Below are 13,039 nucleotides of genomic sequence, written 5' to 3'. Positions count from 1 at the left end.
TATATATAGGTGCAGGAGTCGCTGTGTGGTAAGTAGCTTGCTTACCAATCACAATGTTCCGGGTTCAGTCCCACTGCATAGCACCTTGGGCAAGTGTCTTCTACTATAGCCTCGGGATGACCAAAGCCTTGTGAGTAGATTTGGTAAACGGAAACTGAAAGAGGCTCATCATGTGTGTGTGTGTCTGTGTTTATCCCCCCAACATTGCTTGACAACTGATGCTGGTGCGTTTACATCCCTGTAGCTTAGCAGTTTGGCAAAAGAGACTGATAAAATATGTACTAGGCCTACAAAGAATAAGTCCTGGGGTTGATTTGCTTGACTAAAGGCGGTACTCCAGCATGGCCGCAGTCAAATGACTGAAACAAGTAAAAGAATATATACACATGTGTGTGTCTTTGTCTTTTCCTCCCCTATTCAACAACCAGTGTTTGTTTATATCCCTGTAATTTTGTGGTCTGGCGAAAGTAATAGACTTAAATAAGCCCTGGGCTTCTTTCAGTTTTTGCTCTTACCAATTCCACTCAAGGCTTTGGTCAGCCTGGGGCTTATAGTAAAAGACATTGGCCCTAGCTGTTGTACCGTAAGACCTCCTTGTCAACCAAGCTTCTTAACCATACAGCCATCCAATCTCCTCTTTGAAGTTACTACTCCCACAACTGCTGCTCTCTTTCAAATGTGACTCTATCACCATACATCTTATGACTCAGCTAATTTTATCCCTAAAGTAGTTGATGTAAGTTATCTCGAATGAGATGTAATGTCCACCAGAAATGACTAGGTTACAAGCAAAGCAGAATCATGAAAACATGAAGCATTCACGTTTTTGTTTCCAAGGAATGTTCTCACCTCCTTTACAATTACTGGCACTCTGTTGGTTTTGGTGGTGAAGGTTCCAGTTGATCAAGTCAACAGAATAGCCTCCTTGTGAAATTAATGTGCAAGTGGCTGAGCACTCCACAGACACACATACCCTTAATGTAGTTGTCAGGGAGATTCAGCGTGACACAGAATGTGACAAGGTTGGCCCCTTTGAATTACAGGTACAGCTCATTTTTGCCAGCTGAGTGGACTGGAGCAATGTGGAATAAAGTGTCTTGCTCAAGGATATAAAAGCGTTGCCAGGAATTTATCTCTCAATTTTATGATTGTGAGCCTTGGCCTTATCAATGATGGATGCTTGACTGCTAGAGATAGCAGTGACTCATCTCCCCACTAGTAATGTATAGAAAAACAATGCCAGAATGGGTGCTGGTGTCACAATTAGTCAGTGAGCTTGTTAAAAGATATATATTTGAGACAGAGGCAGTATTAAAACTCAGAGATAATATTTATCCTCACTAAGGTGATGAGCTGGCAGAAACATTAGCACGCTGGGTGAAATGCTTAGTGGTATTTCTTCTGTCTATACATTCTGAGTTCAAATTCCGCCAAGATCGACTTTGCCTTTCATCCTTTCCAGGCTGATAAATTAAGTACCAGTTGTGCACTGGGGTCGATCTAATCGACTGGTCCCCTCCCCCAAAATTTTGGGCCTTGTGCCTAGAGTAGAAAAGAATATTTATCCTCACTTAAATGTGGATGTTCTGTTGGAACAAATTATACTGCAGTAGAGAGAAACTCTCATATTGTCTTCTGGTGCAAAATTCACGATGGACGTTTGACTGCTAGAGATACCTGCCAGAAGTGGGGATAAATATTACCTCTTGGTATTAATACTGCTTCTGTTGCTAATATATATTTTGTAATGATTCTGTTGTACTTTGTTTATCAGCTCTTGGAAGGATGAAAAAGCAAAGCTAATCTTATTACAACTTGAGCTCAGATTTCTAAGAGCCCAAAAAAAATGTTGCCAGATGCTTTAACATTTCTGCCAATCCACCTGCTTAGACTAGTATTTATTGAACCCAAGAAGGTGAAAGACAAAGTTGACTTACATATGATTTGAACTCAACCAATCCTGTAATTACTCTGCTAATTAGCTTCCACATCAGATGAGATGCCAGTTGGCTTTGACACATAATTTCTGACACCATTTTACAACAAAGCTTCAAAAATTGTCTCCTCCAGTAACTGTACCTTTTTATTCTTTTATTCGTTTACTTGTTTCAATCATTTGACTGCGGCCATGCTGGAGCACTACCTTGAAGTGTTTTTGGTCAAACAAATCAACCCCCAGGACTTGTTTTTTTAAGCCTAGTACTTATTTTATTGGTCTTTCTTGCTGAACTGCTAAGTTGTGTGGATGTAAACACATCAACACTGGTTGTCTCGCAGTGATGGGAGAAGAAACACACACAAAGACACACACACACTTAGATATACATACATACATATACAATGGGCTTTTTTCAGTTTCCATCTATCAAAGCCACTCATAAGGCTTTGGTTAGCCCAAAGCTATAGTAGAAGACACTTGCCCAAGATACCATGCTGTGGGACTGAACCTGGAACCACGTGGTAGGGAAGCAAGCTTTGTGCCACACCTAAACCTATTTTTATAGGAATTATTTGAATGACTTCTCCAAAATGTTTAGTTTTTAGTTAGTTTAGTTTGGCTTGCTGAAGCAGAAATTTTATTATAGCAAATATTCTGCACAATACCACAGGTATGCTTGTCAGTTCCTGGCCATAACCACTTGTGGCTGACAATATGTGCATCTCTGATGATGAGCAGGAATAGTTGGGGAACATCATAGCTATGTGTTGAGAGGGATTCTTTGGGGTTTGAATAAATGTAACAAAAGCCAAAGTTTGAAAGAAATATTAACCATTTTCCATACTTTGTAGGGGTAAGCAAACAGGGAATAACAGTTGCTACCCAAGGACAAAATTTGTGTTACACAGTGTAATGGCTTTAATGCCAGGAAGTGACTTTGCATTTTTTGTTGCAGATGCAGCATTCGTATTGATGTGTTTCACTGGGATATTCATTCTGAGCAGCACATTGATTGCATACTTTCATGTGACTTGCGAGTCTGGGTCAGTTGGAAAACATCCCAGCACATAGATTGCATATTAGATTAGTTGCTAGAAATGGTTTTATTCAGCTTGAGGCCTTCCAGTGTCAATGTGTTTGTGTAGGTGACCTGTGAGGAAAACATGCCCACATTTATCACACCCAGAATGGGGCTGTTGGACCAACAGTTTCTCTATTCCTGACTGATCACTTTACATTAGTTCATGCACACACATACACATGCATTCATACATACATACATAGATACACACACACACACACTCACATACATATACACTCACACACATACATAACATACACATTCACACATACATGCACATTCATTCATACATACATACATACATATATATACACACACACAGATACATACATATATATATACATCCACTGGAACCCTCATCATCACCATTTGGCAGTGTCACTAACACACACACACGTGTGCACGCATGCACACACACACACACACACACACGACTGCAGGGTGTGATTTAAAGAAGATTTGGTAGTTATCTCTACCAGGGCTAGCTATCGTGGAGAGATCTTCTTTACTGGCTTACACATACATATGACAGCAGAATGTGATTTTGAGGGCAGTTTGGCTACTATTGCTATCAGGTTTCCTCTGTTGGTTTATGACAGTTATTATCATGCAACCAAGAATGGCCACTTTGGTGCTCCCTTCTACTTTTCATTTTAGATGTAGTATTCAGTGTCATGAGCTCCAACAATGATGAAGACATTCCTTTTCCTCCATTCGAGTAATGTAGGTCATCTGGTCTTCATTCTCTCATCGATGACCATCTTCAGTCCAGTGGCAAGACCAGGTCAAGACGACTGGGGTTGGAGACGGATGTAGTGGATGACCAAGATGTCTTACTTGCTTCATCTTGCTCTCTGTATTGCATAATACATTGTTGCAGCCATCTTTCCCGCCTTGGAACTATGAAGGCTTCTTCTGTAGAGTCTGCCCGATTCAGTCTTTCACAAGCACAGGTAGGCAAGCCCAAATGTGCTAATTAAGCCATAGCTGAGACCCTAACACTGGGGTTGGGGAACTTTTTTATCCAATTATCTCAAAATATATTTATTTACACCGACATTTCCCCCTTGATTTGAAAGGAAGAAAATTATTGATTCTTTTAATTCAAAAGGTTTATTGAATCTATTTATATGGAAAATACAATTATAAATATAAAAAGTATAAAACAAATGTGATAAAATAAATTAATATCTTCATTATGAAACAAAAGGATTTTTTTCAAAACTTTTTCACTTCAGGTTTTGGAGAAATGATGTTTCATCTTTGTTACAATTATGTCAAAATCAGGCATTTTGATGCCAGAGCAATTTGAAGACAGTCTTCAGGGTCCAATCAATTTTGTTAAAGGGTTGAATTGAATGCCTACTTAAATCTACTTAAACAAATCAAAAACCTGTGTGTCAAAAACTAAGATTAAGGTGGGTGATAGACAACATGCAAATAATATCTGTTTAATCACTTGATAACACTTTTAGTTCAAAATGGTGCAATGTCTCCTAAACACAACTGTTACAACACTGCAGTGTCGTTAGAAGAAAGATTTCTGTTGTAAAATGGAATACGTTTTTTTATATAGCTTTACTTATATCTAATGAATCCTCATTAACCCCAAGAAACTATGGAAACAAACAGCAGTATTTCATTGTTGTGGATGTGATACTCCAATGGCCACCAAGAAAGGTCTGCTATCTCATTGTTCAAGTCGTGGTTTGCAACAGAAAAAATAGGAGAGAAAAGGGTTGATAAAGTACTGACACCCTATCACTGCCATCTCTTGTTTTCTAGCTATCACGCAATGTAGAGGTCATGCACACACACACACGTGCGCGCGTGCTCACATATGTACATACATATGATGGTAGGTTGTGATTGAAGTTAGATTTGACTGCTATCTCCCTCAACTCTGTAGAGGCCTTTTTTGTTGGCTCATGCATATATACACACAGATACACTCCCAGCTGGGGTAGCCAGGTATCTCCTCTACAAGATTCCTGTCCCTACCCTTCTATCATACTCTTACCTCTCAACATCTGGTGTAAACTACTTCATGTCTGATAAGTTCAATCATCAGTTCACCATTTTTTTTCTCTAATAAAATAGTTTTTAACTATAAATGATGAGATATTATGGATATATTTACTCAGTACACTTTCCTCACGGTAAACTTTTTTCACAGTGAAATGATGGTGGTGAACTTTCCTATAACCAGGCTGCCTCTACTTGTCCCTCAATTAAGGAATCTTGTTTTGTGAGCTCTTTGGTGACCATGCCAGTAACACACAAAATCCTTGGCCCTTTAGCATTCCGTTTTCTTTGTCAAATGTATTGTTTATCTGTCCACATTGATTTGAATTTGTCCTGCATTTCCTTGTAACTTAGAGATTTCAATGACATGAGCTGTGATTGTTTATTTTTAGAATAATATTGTAGAGTAAGTGTGAGAGGCCGGATCTGGCCAGTTTGAAGATAAACCCAGGTAGAATATTTTGGCTGGTTTAAATGCTAAAGGGTTAAGTACACTTTGTAAAGTGGTTGGCATTAGGAAAGTCATTCAGCTTTAGAAACCTTGCCTAAATAGATATTGGTGCTCAGCACTGTTGTCTGAGATCCTGTCAAACCATTCAGTCGATGCCAGCCTGGAATACAGACACTAAATAATGATGATGTTTTGCTATTTGCTATGCTTCTTTCCTTCTTTCTTTTGTTTTTGTGTTCTATGAATTGCTAAGTGTTGTTGTTGTTGTTGTCGTTGCAGGAAAGAAGTTTTACAAATCATGTTCATGGTAAAAGTGAATATTCATTGACCAATCAACAAGTAAGTTTTCTTCTCATTGTTATTCCAGCCCCTTCTCTTCCATCACCCCTACTTTCCCTTCTCATTCTCATAGGTGCAGGTGTGGCTGTGTGGTAAGAAGCTTGCTTCACAACCACATGGTTCCTGGTTCAGTCTCATTGCGTGGCATCTTGGCAAGTGTCTTCTACTATAGCCTCGGATCAACCAAAGCCTTGTGAATGGATTTGGTAGATGGAAACTGAAAGAAGCCCATCGTGTATATATATATATATATTTATATTTGTGTATGTTTGTCCCCCTGCCGACCATCACTTGACAACCAATATTTTTGTATTTATGACCCCCGTAACTTAGCAGTTCGGTAAAAGAGACCAATAGATTAAGTACTAGGCTTACAAAGAATAAGTCCTGGGGTTGATTTCTTCAACTTAAGAAGCTCTTTAAGGCATTGCTCCAGCATGGCCGCCGTCAAATGACTGAAACACCATCCTAACAACACCATCTCTCCCAGACATATCACCAACACCTCACAACACAAACTCTTCTAATCAGTCGAGACCAGTGTTTCTCAACCATTTTTTGCCTATCTACCCCTTTCATGCATATTTTTCTAATGAAATTTTTCTGAGGTATCTCTCAAATGGTGTAGATTATGACTCTATCAGAATTTAATGTAGAAAAAACAACAAAGAAACGGGATTCAGTGGCAGACAATGCACATGCTTTGACTTTGCTTCCTCATAAATTTCTGAAAAATGAATATTTTTGAATGAAGATTCAGATGGTGTAGATTTTGATACTATTAACATTTTTTGTGAAAAACTCTTTTGGAGGGGATGAGAGTTTCAGATGATCTCTGCATCTCGACTTTGTTTCCCCATAACATTCTGAAAAATGTATGTCTTTTTTGTAAAGAATAAAAAGTTTAGAATGGTATAACAATGCACTATAGAACAAAAAATGGACTATATACCTGTTGTAACTTGGTTATCTGTAGTCCGATGATATTTCGGAATTACAATTCCTTCTTCAGATCCTATTTGCTGGAGTCTCTGCTGTAAACTGTTTTCCAACGGTTTTCCTTTTTTCGGAAGCGTCTCAGTAGTGGTCTCATGAAGCTTCTTCTGGAATTCCTCATGAGAAGTGTGTGAGGTCGGCTGTTTCAATCTCGTGTGTGTTGTGTTGGTACATCTGTGGCGCTGCTTCTAAGTTATGTGTTTTTTGTTCTTGTTTCTTTTTTTTCTCGTAGAATTTCCTACAGTATAAATTGTGAAGAAAAAAAATGTTTTTGGAGGGAGTAGTTTTGGATAATTTATGCATGTTAACTTTATATTCTCACATTTTGGTGAGGTTCATGTATTATCCCACTCCACCCGAACTTTTTTCATATAAAGTTCCAATATCCAAGTTCATAATTTACGTTATCCGAAAGGTATTTGTAGAAAATTTCATCAGAGGTATGTATTGGGTCATCCCATAAATAATGTGGTTTCTTTATACTTCTTTTATTTTTCAAAATTAAGATAAAGTTCTTTTTTAATCTAAAATATACTCTCCTCCATTTTTTTACAATGCTCTTCCATCTATCTGGTAGACTTGCAAGGCCCCTCTTCCAAAATTCACTTGTCCATGATGAAAAATACTCCTCCAGTACTGTTCTGACCTCACTGACAGAATTTATATTTTTTCCGTTAAAATGATTTTGGAGACTGCAGATTAAATGATAATCAGATGGGGCAATGTCTGGCAACTATTGTTGGTGGGGAATCGTTTCCCATTCAAACTGCTCCAGCCTTCGGAATGTCATCCTTGCTGTATGTGGCTGACCATTAGATTCAGAAAGTTTGTGAGGAACCCATTGACCTAATTTGCTGACTTTTCCGATGGCACACAGGTGTCCATGAATGGTTGAATGACCAAATCCAAGCTTCTCTGCTAGATCTTCAACAGTTATAATGGGATTTTGTTCCAGCAGGGTTTACAGGATGTCCTCATCAAACTCTACAGGTCTCCCAGGATGAGGCTCGTCTTCTAGGCAGTAGTTTCCAGCTCAGAATTTCTGAAACCACCGTTGACACTGGTTTACACTTATTGTCCGATCCCCATTTACTGCATTAATATTCCTCGCACTTTCTGCTATGTTGTTGCCTTTATTGAACTCATAAAGCAAAATATGCCGAATATGCTCCTTTGTCACTTCCATTACAGCTTTGAAAAAATAACTGTTAAAATCAAATTGCACTCTTCAAAAACTGGCACTAACAATAAGTACAAGGTAAAATTACTACTTGCTTTTATAAAATGTTGATGTAGGTAATTTATCCTGTCCCCCTCAGACTTTTAGTCCATGCAATTGATAAAAACGCATTTATGGGATGACCTAATATACACAAGTGTCTGCTCCCAAATTAGTTTCCTCATAACTTCCTGAAACATGGATATTTTTAAATGAAATATTTTAGAAATACCCTTTAGGTAGTGTAGATTACTATTATAGTGGAATGTTAATGTGAAACAAACAAAAAAGAAGGAAGAAAATTGGTAGACATGTGCACATATATATCTACAAAATAAAACTTGAAATTTTTTTTTAAAATGTGATTTGTGAGTGTCTGCTAATTTCCCCCTCTATTTTTTGTTTTTATTTCGTATTAAATCCCTATATATTGGTATTGTACACTATCCGAAAGATATTTGTAGAAAATTTCATGGAAAAAATATCCATTTTACTGAAAGTTATAAGAAAACTGTTGGCGGGGCACACTTGTGTAGTAATGCCCTCATTAAAAAACTCGTTTTTCAGAAAATTATGATAAAAACTAAGACGGTGTGGAGAAGGGGACACGCATCTGCAGTTAAGCTTGTTCTGCTTTATCGCTAGAGGCCAAATGACTGAGTCATTAGAGCGTTAGGTAAAAATAACACCACATATTTGTTCTGACACTTTGTGCTCTGAGCTCAAAACCAGCCGAGGCCAGCTTCCCGTTTTGTCTTTTCAATCTTGATAAAGATCAAAATCTAATGCATGGTGGTGTGGACCGATACAACTGTAAGAATGCCGGACCAGATATGCCTAGGCGGTATTTGTTGTGACTCTTGACGTTCGAAGTTCCAATCTCGTCTACTTGGATAGTAGACTTAGCACTACAATAGGGGATTCCTTTGTGTCGCAAGCATTCAGGCCAGGCCCTTAGTTTCATGATACTCCACTCCTCTCCCTCTTTCAAGGCCTGTCACCAGACTGGGGGGGGCAGAACCGGCTCATGGTACCAGCAACTCGGGTAGTTGCCTGGGGCGCCATGTGCTAGAGTGCAAAGAAGGGCGTGACAAAGCCAAGGAAATTTCCACGACCGTCAGCTTGTACACGCCGAAGTTCAGCTTGCCCCGGGCGCCAGCAACCCTTTGGTCGGCCCTGCCTGGGGATGCTTCAGATTATTCTGGCTGGGCATTAATTTGTATTGCGGGAAGATTTTTGTAAACTGTAGTTTCTAAATCTGAGGGTGCACCATCGAATAGTGAGGCGCAGTGCCGTCCAGTGCACCCTCTTAGCGAAGGGCATGTCGCATCCACCAGTCTTTTGGAGACCTTGTAGTGGGTCAGTGACAGAAAAAAAAACGTAAATTTTCCGGGATATCTAATCCTTGATATCCTCCCATTGGTGGAATTTTTTTTTCATGAGGAGACTGATTGTATGTGTAGGAAATGGACGGGAAATGAAGAAAATCTGATAAATTGATAATGCTAAATTAAAAGGGACAAGATTTAGCGGCGGAGGGATGGCAGGTAAGGTAGGTAGGGCGGTTAGATGAGAGAGACTAAATAGACAACAGACATACATGGATGACGGTTACGAAATAACATGATCACTGTGCGTGTGTGTGTGTGAAGTGATGATTAGGAGTAGAGCACAAATGACTCACATACTCCCTCCATTTACACCACCACCTCCATCGTTACCATCGCCACCTCCACCACCATCGCCGCTACTATTGCTGTCTCTACATCCACTACCACCAACTCCACTGCCGTCCCCACCGCCACCGCTTGTTCCCTATGACTGTTTCTCTCTAATGTCAAGTTAACTTCCTGTGTGTGTTAGTAGAAGGGAGATAATCGTGAGTCACTCTACTTTCAAAATGATTTCCTATTAAGATTGTTCTATGTAGTTAGGGGGACGGGGAGCAGAAATAATGAATCCTATAATTACACGTCCTACTAATTACACACCTAGTTTTCTTTTATTTCTTTAATAACCTCCTAAGGAATGTCGTTTTGGCAAATTCCTACCGTTCATTTTCAATAGGCGCATGTAGTATGGCTTGTGTGCCGGTGGTACCGAATTTGATTGCTTCTCGCGGCACCCATCCCCAACAAGTGTCTTCTGCTATAACCCTCAGCTTGGTTGATTAATTTCCTTGTGAGCGGGACATTATAGACCGAAAGTATGGGGCATAACTACACAATTGTGCCCTCCCCACACACACACATGCACACATACACTCCGAATTTTGTTTCTTCACAACTTTCCTAAAAATGAGTATATCTTAATGAAATTTTATACAAAGGCGTGGTTGTGGTTATAAGCTTGCATCCTAATCACATGATTCCTGGTTCCATCCCACTGTGTTGCACCTTGAGCAAGTATTTTGTTCTAAAGCCTTGGGCTGACCTAAGCTTTGTGAGTGGATTTGGTAGACAGAAACTAGAAGCCTGTCACATATATATGTATATATATGTGTGTGTGTGTGTGTAAATAGTAATAATAATGATTATAATAATTCTTGGATGGAATTTATAAATATTTCAATGCATTGCTACACGTTTCCACAAATCATGTGTCCTTTAGGAAACGTGCATAGCAATGCATTAAAATATAAATTCCATCCAACGATTATTATCATCATTATTGTCAATAATATTAATATACCAACTTGTTCTTTTTGTACATACCTGCGGTGTGTGTCACACTTCAAAGAAGTGAGTGGCAAAGCGAGAAAGAGCAAAAGAGAGAGAGACAGTGAGTGGTGACGGCGTTTGTTTTGTATTTTTTAAATATTTATCACATCGCAAGAAAAGTAGATACATAGATACATACACACATTGAGAGGAGGGACACAGAGGAAGAGAGAGTGAGAGAGACAGTAGATACATAGATTGAAAGAAATGCTGATATATAGATACAGAGACACAGCAAATATTGGATGTCATTTTCACTTTTCATTATAACACGAGGATAAAATCAACTTACTAGTGGCTGCTTACTCCACAGACATGCATATCATTAACGTAGTTCTGAAGGAGATTCAACCTCACACAGAATATGACAAGGCTGGTCTCTTTGAATCACAGCTACAACTTATTTTGGCCAGCTGAGTGGACTGGAGCAAGAAAAACCTTCAAGTGGTTGGAAGAAAATAAAAAAAAAGGATCCTTTATAGGGGCAGGAAAATCTTTTTTAGTCGTTAGGGTCCCTATGGGTGTTAATCCAATCCTAACAGCAGCATTTGTGGGTCTCACAGATCTGGAGGCCAAGCCCCAAGATAAACACTGATGCACAGACTGTTGTTAGCAAACTGAGCGTGAGTCAAGGGTGAATACATGATGGAATAGCAATTATTTCGTCTTAGCTTTCACTGTTTATACTAAACACATGACATTTTTGCCTTACAACATGGAACATTTCCTTTTCTTTCACTCTTTTTAAAAAATAGCTCTTCATGGGTTACAAACGACAAGGTTCCTGTTTATCTGATCAACAAACAGTCTGCTCATAAAATTAGCACGTAAGTGGCTGAGTACTCCACAGACATGCATGCCATAAGGTAGTTCTCAGGGAGATTCAGCTTCACACAGAATGTGACAAAGCTGGCCCCATTGAATTACAGCTACAACTCATTTTTGCCAGCTGAGTGAACTGCAGAAAGGTGAAGTAGAGTACTTTGCTCAAAAACACAGCACTTTGCAGGGAGTCGTACTCACAACTTTACGATCATGGGCTGGGTACCCCTAACCACTGAGCCACGCACCTTCACTCTCTTAACTATGTGTAATATCCCCTACAAAATGGGTGGTGGAGAAAAGTTGCCAACAGGTGGCTACACGAAATTCAACTCTATACTTTAAGAATGTCTTCTATTATAGCCTCATGAGTTAATTTGATAGATGGAAACTGAAAGAAGCTTGTCATATAAAAAACTAGTATTATCAGTTTGTATCATGAGGCTGTAAATGGCATAATACAATAGGAGCTTTTATATGCATATTCAAAGTGTTTCTCATTAAACGAACTTAAAGGATACATGTATAAATATATGTGTCTGTGTCTCTACCATCACTGCTTGACAACTGATGTTGGCATGTTTACGTCCCCCATAACTTAGCTGTTCAGCAAAAGAGCCCAATAGAATAAGTACTAGGCTTACAAAAAATAAATACTGTGTATGATTCATTCAACTAAAAAGCATTTCAAGTTGGTGCCCCAGCATGGCCAATTTAGGTTAAATAAGTTATTTTCTGTTAAACATAACTAGTCGTGGGACATTTTGATACCACCTAGTATGTAGCTACTGATGGTAACTGATCCACCATTGTTGATTCAATCCACTGCAGCAAAGGTTCTCAATCATTTTTCACGTATGGACCCCTTTGATTACTATTTTATTCTGGTGGACCCTCAATGTTTAAAAACCAGTTTTATAGATATTTCTTTCAAAATTTCTGTTTTGTTTTGCACATCTTTTTCTTGTTTCACTCATTAGACTGTGGCCATGCTGGGGCACTACCTTCAAGAATTTTAGACAAATGAATTGACCCCAACACTTTTTTTTTTATTTAAGCCTGGTACTTATTCTATCGATCTATTTTGCCAAACCACTAAGTTACAGGGACGTAAACACACCATCACAAGTTGTCAAGCAATGATAGTGGGGACAAATAGACACAAAAACACACATATATACATACATACATATATTTGGAGCCTGGTGTTGCCATCCGGTTTTACCAGTCCTCAGTCAAATCGTCCAACCCATGCTAGCATGGAAGGTGGACGTTAAACGATGATGATGATGATGATGATATATATATATATATACACACACACATATATAGAGATGTATATATATATATATATATATATACAATGGGATTCTTTCAGTTTCTGTCTACCAGATCCACTCACAAGGCTTTGGTCAGCCCGAGGTTATAGTAGAAGACACTTGCTCAG

The 13,039-nt window shown here is 38.8% G+C and overlaps 1 protein-coding gene across 3 annotated transcripts in view; it reads left to right on the top strand.

Annotated features, from left to right (window-relative positions):
- LOC106879244 (CYFIP-related Rac1 interactor B) overlaps positions 1-13,039 on the top strand; it is a 157,521-nt gene that overhangs the window by 56,644 nt on the left and 87,838 nt on the right. For all 3 annotated transcript variants that reach the window (XM_052977633.1, XM_052977634.1, XM_052977635.1), the window contains exon 2: positions 5,776-5,835. The gene's annotated coding sequence lies outside the window, so the exon portion shown is untranslated. The remainder of the gene's footprint in view (positions 1-5,775; positions 5,836-13,039) is intronic.

The sequence above is a fragment of the Octopus bimaculoides genome, chromosome 28 (assembly GCF_001194135.2).
Source record: "Octopus bimaculoides isolate UCB-OBI-ISO-001 chromosome 28, ASM119413v2, whole genome shotgun sequence".
NCBI lineage: Eukaryota > Metazoa > Mollusca > Cephalopoda > Octopoda > Octopodidae > Octopus > Octopus bimaculoides.
This window is presented reverse-complemented; position numbering and strand designations above follow the sequence as displayed.